The sequence below is a fragment of the Propithecus coquereli genome, unplaced genomic scaffold, assembly GCF_000956105.1.
Source record: "Propithecus coquereli isolate 6110/MARCELLA unplaced genomic scaffold, Pcoq_1.0 Scaffold188, whole genome shotgun sequence".
Taxonomy (NCBI): domain Eukaryota; kingdom Metazoa; phylum Chordata; class Mammalia; order Primates; family Indriidae; genus Propithecus; species Propithecus coquereli.
This window is the reverse complement of record NW_012143634.1, coordinates 2,468,583-2,478,314: the sequence shown is the minus strand read 5'-3', so window position 1 is coordinate 2,478,314 and position 9,732 is coordinate 2,468,583.

The following is a 9,732-nucleotide window of genomic DNA, read 5'->3' as shown; positions in this document are numbered from 1 at the left end:
ATCCACTTTACTCCTCCAGAAAATCAAATTGCCTTGTCATGTAAAATACATTGAGTACTTGAGCTTTGGCTCCACAGATAGAATGGAGCTATCTGTGACTCTATTCCTGTCAGGTAAGGGAACTTCTTTTAGAAGGTTGTATTTCTGCACTATTCTTTATATGGAAGGAAAAAAATCAGAATTGGAAAGAACCCTGGAAATGATTCAATCTCTGTCTCAACGAAGGAACCCCATCTACGGATTACTAACAGGAAGATCAAAGAGAAAAATACATGCATTTACAAACAGGAGTCCAAAATCCAATGTCTTCAGGAGTCGGGCAACTAAAATTGAACAGCAGCAGGCATGATACATTAGGGAGTAGCAAGGACAGTGGCTGACTTAAGAAGTTTGTGTCCCTCTGAAGAGCACTTATATTCAAATTCCTTTAAAAGATTGCTGATCAATCAAAACACATTTGAAGGCTTGGCTCACATTTCCAAATTGTCCTCAACTCCCTCATAAGTAAGTGCAAGGTTTGGTTTTGCATCACTTAAATGACAACTTCTTTTTGGATGTCTTTTATTTTCTGAGAAATGAGTACCAAGATTGGCAACCATTTTATAAAACTACCTGGAGTAAGAGAAGCCTGGGTTAGAAGGGCAAAACGACAGGGAAAACAAAGACAGGAAAAAGCCTTCTTAGACCAGAAATGTCCCTCAGGAAATAACCCCTCCCCCAGCCCAGCTCAGCTCAGCCTAGCCCATGGCACTGTTTATCTCCTGCTATGTCAATGTCATGATTGAGGAGAGCAGTGCCTGGCTTTATTGGAAAAATCACATCCTGGCGGTGAGATAGTAATCTCCACTCTTCCATCAACATTTAATCTACAGCTGACTATGATACTATTCCAGTAAACAGGACATCAACATTGAATGGATTAATTTTTTTAAACTACACTGTTCACTTTACACTGAGATGGTGGTAAAAATACAAGCAAGACATGTCCCTTAGCCTAAGGAAGCTGGCTGACACATTGGAGGAAGACAATGAAAACAAAGGAAGGTACTAGGTAATAGTAACCGTTCTCTTTCCTCTCTCAGAGCCCAGGGCTTGGTTCTCTTCCTTGACCGTGGCCATTTCTTCAGAGTTCAAAGGCCAAAGCAGGTCCCTAAATGACAGCTAGTGTGAGCTGGTTGTCTTAGCCTAGCCAGGTTTCTGAAGGTAGCTTTGCGGGCCTCGTGTGAAAAAGTTGGCTCAAGGGAACTTGCCATTCCTTCAAGGTGGGCGTGGGCTCTTCAGTCAAGACGCCCCTTAATGCTTATGTCATCCATAAAAGATTTATTTACACTTGTTACAGTCACACCTCAACGGGAGCCAGGTTTTCCTGGTAATGGGCCTCAGATATTTTCCACAAACCACTGAGATTTGTGGGTGAAATGGGGTGGAGGGGAGTGGCGTAGGTGTATGCTGGGGGGGGGTAGGGTGGGGGCAAGTAAAAGAGGAGAATGGAGGGTACTTAAAGGTCCACACAGCAACACAATAATGAGAATCTTCATGGCTTGATACCACCAAGGTGAATAGGTGTCATTTACTATTTACATGTCTCTAGACAGCCACTCTGTGACTCGGAGTACCTGCCTTACAGAGATCATGCAGATAAGGGCTCAGCACAGAAAGCATTCAATAAGCATCAGCCATTCTCCATTGACCTTTTAGAATAGAAGCAGACAGAAAGCACTTTTAAAATTTTATGAGCTGTTACCACCTTGCATTTCTTACAATCATTTAATACATACTTATTGAGCACCTACTATGTACTAGGTAGGCACCATGCTGTGGTTCAGCATTGAACAAGATAGAGCCCAACTCATGGAGCGCACATCAATTGCAGACACTAGGCAACACATTAATCGTGGCTCTGGTCAGTGCTATTACAGGAAAGCATAGGATGCTATGAATGCGGGGAAAGTGAGATTTAAGGGAAGGTTACTAGGATATGTCCTTAAGCCTCCGTAAACATCACTGTGTGGCAAGTCAGTAAGGACCATGCATAGGATAGAGAAAGGAAGTAAAAAAATAGACAGTGACTAAATGGTGTAGAAAACCACAAGTGCCATCAATAAGTGCTGAATTTTAAGTCCCATTTGTCCCACTGACCACAGTTTACCACATCAGTCTTTAACTGTTCCCTTGTGTGCCCAGCCCTTCTCTGCACTTGGAGATCTCTATCAACTATGATTCACTATCTCCCAGGCCCCCTGTGCTAGGGGATCGCCACAATTTGTTTTAAAAGAGTGCCATCTTCTGGCCAAACACAGTTCTTTCCTTCCAATGGAAATTCTGAAGTATTCAAGACAGTTTTGTCCTCGGGGAAACTAAGGGGTGCCAACTCCACCCAGAATTTCCTGCAGACATATTTGCCTATTCTCTTTTACTTTCTTTTCGTTTGTGGCAGGGATCCAAAAAATTGATATCTGATATTCACATCCTTTTCTCTGCCCTAATCCTCCAGGAAGATTTCTTTGTTAGAACTGCTTGGTTCCTCAGCATCCGTTGTGTCCATCTGGGTAATGGGCGAAGAGAAAATTTGTGGGAGCTGAGAAAGGTGGAATTTTTTCCACCTTAGAAATGGCAGGGAAGTAATCTGGAAAAATCAGGAGGAGGCTGGGAAAAAGAAGGGAAAGTTTCGAAAAGGCAACTTGGGGCTGTGGAGGGTTACAGCTGGAGAGAAGGAGGGGTTTTCACAAGCTGCCTTGACAGCCCAGAAAGACAGAAAGCAAAGAGGGAAGGAAGCCAAACTTGGCTAGGAGTCTTATCGTATAATAAAGATCTACATTACTCTTCAAGCTTTGGGAGTCAAAATTGTGGGGTTTTTTAGACACTAGATTGTACTGGGACCACTTTTGAGGACCACAAAGCACACTAGATTATTTGAGGCTGTACAAATTCAGAAAACATACAGCTAATAGTGTCTGACATCTTGAATACTGCCTAAGAGTCCTATGGGTTCAGTTTATGGGATCTCAGTGGAACTAAACAGAAAGAACTTCAACTACTCTACCCTCAACAAGATCAACATCTAAGCTGGTAAACCGTGTATCCCAGGCCAGACATACAATAAATACATAATACATCTGGCAGTAAACTAGATTTACATTAAGAAAATGAGCGAAGGAAGTCTGCTTGCCCATTGTGTGTTTTCATCTGGCTACCAGAGATTATTGTATCATATCAACCAGCAAACATGGGAGATGAAGATATGAGGCCCCTAGATGGGCCCAACGATGCAGCTGGTATTAGATGGGCTTTGTATTTAGACTGTGTGGAGGAGGCCAAGAGTATGCATCCAAAAGGCAAGTTCAGTGGGAGATGGGGCCAATTTAGACAGGCCAAAGGGAATGAAGGCATATCAGCTTCTCTCTCAAGCAGCCTGACCACCTTTGCTATGGCAGCCCTTTTAACTTTATGGGCTGTAATAGTGTCTTATTGCCCCTATAATAAATTAGTACAGGCTTAGTGGCTTAAAACAATACAAGCTTATTATCTTCCAGTTCTGGAAGTTAAAAGTTCGAGATAAATCTTACATGGGTAAAATCAAGGTGTTGACAGGGATCCTTCCGTTTTCATTTTTATATATTTTTTTCTTTTACATTTTCCTCGCCATTTGACTTTGCAAATAAAACAGGGTTGGTTCCTTTGGGAGGCTCCAGGGGAGAGTCCATTCCTTGCCTCTTTCAGTTTCTAGAGGCTGCTGACATTCCTCGGCTCATGGCCGCATCACCCCAGTCCCTTGCTTCCAGGTACGTGCCACCTCCTCTTCACTTTGATCCTCCTGCCTCTCTCCTATGAGGACCTTTGTCCTTTTTACACTTGGCCTACCAGGATAATCTCCCTATTTTATGATTCTCAACTTAATCACACCTGCAAAGTCCCTTTTGCAATGTAAGGTACCATATTCACTGGTTGCAGAGCTAGAACATGGACATCTTTGACTGGGCCACTATCCAGCCTACCACAGAAGGCCTCAATGTTCTTGAAGACCAAGAGTTAAATGCCAGCATTGGCCTGTCCTCAAATCCCTGCTGTTCCAGGCACCTGAATTTGGAGCAGCAAGTAGAACTTTTAATGATTTAAAACCATATGGGCTTCCACCAAGGGCTGCCCTCTTCCTGTCACACACACACCTGAATATAGCCACTTCCCAGCTTTGTCTTCTATATACAACAAGGCTGGAATCTGTGATCCTGAGAGGCAAATATATCTGTCTTACATAAGTACGAAACCAGACTCCCATTTTGTACTTTAATAAACTAGAGAAGAGAAATTTCTATTCTCTATTCCCAGTAACTGAATTTCTTTCAGACTCTGCATATAACTGAATACTATGCTTTCATATGAACCTGCTGAGACCTTCCTTTAGGTGGCAGAGCCCCAAAGCAAGAGTATCCTACCAGGCACTTGCCAACCATTGACTTCCCAAAAGATCACCAGAAAATGAGTCAATCAAGCAAAGCTAGGTTTGTCACACAAACTCCAGTAAAGGAGAGCATCATATTGATAGAGTCTTAGTAGTGTCTAAAAGTGGGAGAATGAGGGAAGGGTTCATAGGGTTTTCAACTTGGGTTGGGTTATTTTTAAGGCAGATCTTTCAAGGCAGAAAACTGGTTAGAATTGGCAGAGTTTAGGACAGAGTAGGCATAGTCAGCTGGGGGTCTTGAAGGGAGTCTTGATGAACAAGCTGTTAGTCTTGTTGAATAGTTTATTTGTGTTTGTTCAAAGCTTTGTATTTCAGGATCAAGTATTTCCTAGAACAAGTAACCAAGTCATTTTGACTGGTTCCCCTATTCTGTAGCTCAGGGACAAGAAAATATGTTGGTTTCAGTTTCCTACATTTAACACAGAACTGGGAATGGTTACTATCCCTAAATGCACATTCTGATTTGTTTAGCCCCAAGAATTGCCTTTAGAAACAGATTCTTTGTTAAGCTACCCTTCTTTGTAGGACAGTGTAAATGTTAAGAGCTCAGGTTTGTGGAGCCAGTGAAGCCTAGGTTTGAATCTTTCTACTGAGCAGACATTTTCTTATTTGCTAAATGGAGCTGTTCAGTTGTTCTGAGCATTCAATAGGATAACATAGGTGAAATGGTTACAGTACTAACGGTAACTGTTGGCCTTAAAAAGAATGAAGACTTAGGATTGGCTTGTGGTCTACTATGACTCCTATCTCTAAAATACGTCCTGAATTACTCTCTCCTTTACTATCACCTTCTCTGGTTAGTCATCTCTTGCCAAAATGCCCTGATTTCCCCTTTACCACAGCACTCCAGCAGCCCAGATGATCTTTCAAAAATGCAAATATGATCTTGTTAGTCCAGGCACAACAGCTGCTGAATGGATTTTGGATATGACGCACCGTGGCTCTCAAGCCCTTGCATGCTCTGTCCCCTGCCTGCTTCCCTACCCTCACCTGGAGCCACTCCCCTCTCCCTCAGAAACATCCAGCCATCTAGTTCTTCTCATAAATTCTCAGACATATCCAGTTCTTTTCTGTCTTGGTTCCCTCTTTCCTGGAAGGTTCTTTTCTCCATTTATTCACTTGGCTAAATCCTTTGGGTCACGGATGAAATAGCACTTCCTCAGAGATGCATTTCCTGACTCCCCCTTCCACACAATTAATTCTCCATCGTAATCTCTTATGACTGCATTTGTTTTCCCTCCATAAAGATTTAAAATTACATGTTGTTTGAAACGATTCTTTAACGTCTTCCCAAATGATAGGCCCCACCACAAATGGGTTATATGTGTGCTGAGATTTGGAGGCCATCAGCCCTGCAGACAGAGGGACAGGGTCTTGGGTGGTGGCCACAGCTGCTGAAGTACTTGCTTCTAGGCATGCAGTAACCTCATCCATTTTCCCAAGTGCACCACACAAATACACTCATTTTTTTCTATGTGACGTGATGTGAAAAATCTTGGCAAGCACTGCCTCATGCCAGTATTTTTGGTACGGATAGAGATATAAGCAAGTGCAGATCAAGGATCACCATTAATATTCAAGTTTTACTCTGAAACGTCACTTGCATGAGAAAAAGTAAAACCCACTGTCATTTCCCAGGACCACGATTTCATATGATGCCCAGTATCATAATGCTAATGACATACCTTCAAACATATCCAACCCCAAATTCAAGTTTGCTGCTCTTTAATTATTTTACTTCCATTGTAACATGCCCTCAAAAGCATGAATTTAAATGAGCCAATTAGTAACCGAAGGTCAGTGTGGAAGAAATAATTGACAGGACCAGTCCTTAGATCTCACCAGGGCTCCTTGGATTTAAATTGGAGTCCAAGAGAGAAGCATTTATTCATTATTTATTTCATTCTATCATTATGACATGCCCAGTCTCCAGGGGAAGCTGGGTATCTGGCTGAAATACAGAATTAACAAATTAAAATTAACAAGCACAGAAAGGAAAAAAAAAAAATCCATTCTTGCCCTAGCTCACTCCCAGGGCTAAGACTGACACTGGACACACCCAGGAAGGGTGCCTCTGGCTTCTCAGAGTTGGGCCAAACTTCTCCTCCTCTCCTGCTCTCCACCCCCTCCCCCACACATAAATCCAGGGTAGAAATGTCTGGTTAGGTAAAGAGAGAAGACAGGTGGGTACGTTCGAGCACTCGACAGAAAACATTCTCCATGGATCAGCGTCCAGGGAAATGGTGGCTCTGCATGGCCAGTCCCTCTGAGACAGGGAGAAGGGGCCCATGCCTGGCACAATGTCCTCTCCTGGGACAGAGATAACATGGTGGGGTGGGTGGGCAGGGTGAGCAAAGAAAACAACAGACTCAGTGGTCAGGGAATGTTTAGAGGAGAAGGTGGCTTCCCACAAAAAGGCCCAGCTGTCCTCAGTCTGGGTTTCAGGCAAACAGGTCTAGGGTGTCTTGGGGAGGTTGCCAGAAGATGACAATAGGAAATTCTGGGCAAGACACACTTTTAAGCTCAGACATGAGAGCCATACACACAAGGGGCAGAGGCTGGGGGACTGCTGAAGGCTATTCGGCATGAAGCCTTGGTCCTGTCTCCTCTGTGAGAGGATAGGGTCTGGGACCCGGTCCTAGGCCTGTGGTCTACACTGAGCACCTGAACTACCCTGCTCTCACCACAGCTCCCTCTGGGGCAGGGATATGGCTGGTACTCAGATGCTACCAATCTTTTACTCCCTTACTGAATATGACTCTTCATACCCCTGCTGAGGACTGGGCCCTTGAATCCACCCAGATTAGCCTCTGCAGAACCTTAATTGAATCACCCTCCAGCCCCACCTGGACCCTGCTGCTCTGCACTGCCTGTCCATCTAGGTCACCCTACCAAGCAGGAGTACAGTGTGACGGGCACTGCCAACCTCAATGGGGTTGAGTGGGGAAAGAGCGTCCCTGGACCCAACTGACTCTCCTCTTCTTGGCTTCTTGAAGAAGGAAATTCTGGAGCTGAATTTCTGAAGACAAATGTAGAAATGCTCCAGGATGACAACAGGGAGGACACCTAATGCAGAGGGAGTAACATTGCCCACAAGTACAAGTCCTTGGGGAAGTTTCTTTGGCCACAGTCTGCTGGGTGGAAAAGGCCAATAGAACTCATAGCCTCCCCCTTCTCCCATCTTTATTCTAGTTTTCTCACACATCCACTTTTTCATAGAGCCCTTTCCAGTAGGGAACCCACCCTTCTGAGGTCAAGCTATGAAAAGTGTCTTTTTATCATGCCTCTGCTGACCCCTGGGAAATATTTGGGACCTTCTTCCTTCCATCAGCAGGATATTGAGAAAGAAGGAGGTCACCCATTGAAAGACAGTGCTCCAGGAAGAGGCCAAGGAGAGACATGAGGAAGAGCTGACATTGAGGATGTGGGCAGAAATAAAAGCTTAGAAGGTGGTGGGGAAGGAAGAATCATTGAATCTCCTAACATCCTGCAGTCACCCTGTGCTGGGCCCAGGATTTCATCTTCAGAGTAGACTTTCTCCCTGGGTTGACCACAATTTGATGAAGCTCATTCACGCTAAAGTAAGACATGCCAGGAATCCATTTGGTGAGCTGAATGCTCATTTTGACAGAGCCTAATCCAAGAGGCTTTCTGATGTAATGTTTCAGACAGTGTGACAAAATGGAACAGAAAAATTTTTAGGCCTTGGTCAATGGGTTCTTGCTGAATTTCCTCAGATTCCCTACCCAAACAGCGGTTAGTCTTCCTTGTGCCCGCCTTATTGTCTACTTTCTCATCCACATACTGCTCACCATCTCCTTTTGTTTTGTTTTGTTAACTTTATATTTACAGGTATTACTAAATGTTGTGTCAAATCCTCTGGGAAGTAGCTGGCAATAAGCAAATACATAAATATAGCAGCAGATTGTTTAACCAGGTGTCCGAACACCAGAAATACATCACAGAAATGTTTTGCAAGGTTTTTTACAATAATTATTCACTTTTTAACATCATGTTATTATAATCACTGAAAAGCTGTAATGATGAAGATTATCCTGAAAGATTACAGTGAAATCACTATAGCCTGAGTACACAAGTTGTGATACTTTTAGATGTATAGTTCTTTTGGGGATCACAACTGTTTGTAATTGAACAAATATATACTGAACATTTCACATCTAATGTTTGGGTGTCTCAGGACTCATTCTCAAACCTCTCTATTTACAGTCAATCCCACAACTTCCCAAATTGCAATATTTCACCAGCCCCAACCTCTCCCCTGAACCCTAATGCATATAATCAACAGCCTATCTGACATCTTCACTTGGATCTCCATGGATATCTCTAATCTATTACACTACACTGAGCCACCAGAGTCTCCCTGGTCTGGATAACTAACAGCTCAGGCCTCCTAACTAATCTACTGCTTTCACTCTTACACACAACAGCTTACTTTCCATATCTCAAAGTGTGTCACAGACTGGATTCCTCAGGAATCAGACTCTGAGATGGAGATTGGCATGCAGGAAGTTTATTGAAGGAGACCCTTGGGATCAACAAAGGAGTGGAGGGCGGAAAATTGGACAGAAGGTGAAGTTGAACTAGGAAACAATTGCAATAAAGGCTTTAACTGATCCCATGCAGAGGTCTCAAACTGGCATAGTCCTTTGTACACCCTCATTGCCCAGTCATTTGATGTGGGCTACCCCCAGGAAGGAGCATGTCTTTGGGCCAAGGGGCTTCCTTCAACCCATGGAAAGAGACACAGCTGTAAGCTGTCAGCCTCCCAACTTCTAGCAGCTGGGTGAATGAGTGTATCATTTCCAAAAGGAGAATTTAGGTAGTGAGTGTACTACAGTGTCCACTACAGACTAATTCTTGTAAATGTTTTCCAGACTGTCTACCCCCCTACTAGAAACCCTCTAGTGAATTGTATTCACTCTTAGAACAAAAGCCAAAGCCTTTACTATGGCCTAAGACTTCCTACATGATCTGGCCCCTAACTCTCCAACCTCATTTTCTACCAGTAATTTTCTGTCACTGTGCTCCTGTCACAGTGGCCCCTTTGTTACTCCTTTAACACTCCAATCATATTCTCACCTCTGGCCTTGCACTTGCTGTTTCTTCTGCCTGGAATGCTCTCCCCTCCCCCCCTCAAAGTACCATCATGATTCATTTCCTTACTTCATTTAGGTTTCAGTTTAGTAAAAGTCCCTTTCTCTGTAAGGCCTAACCTGACCACCCAATCTACTACGGCCATCCCCTACCACCAC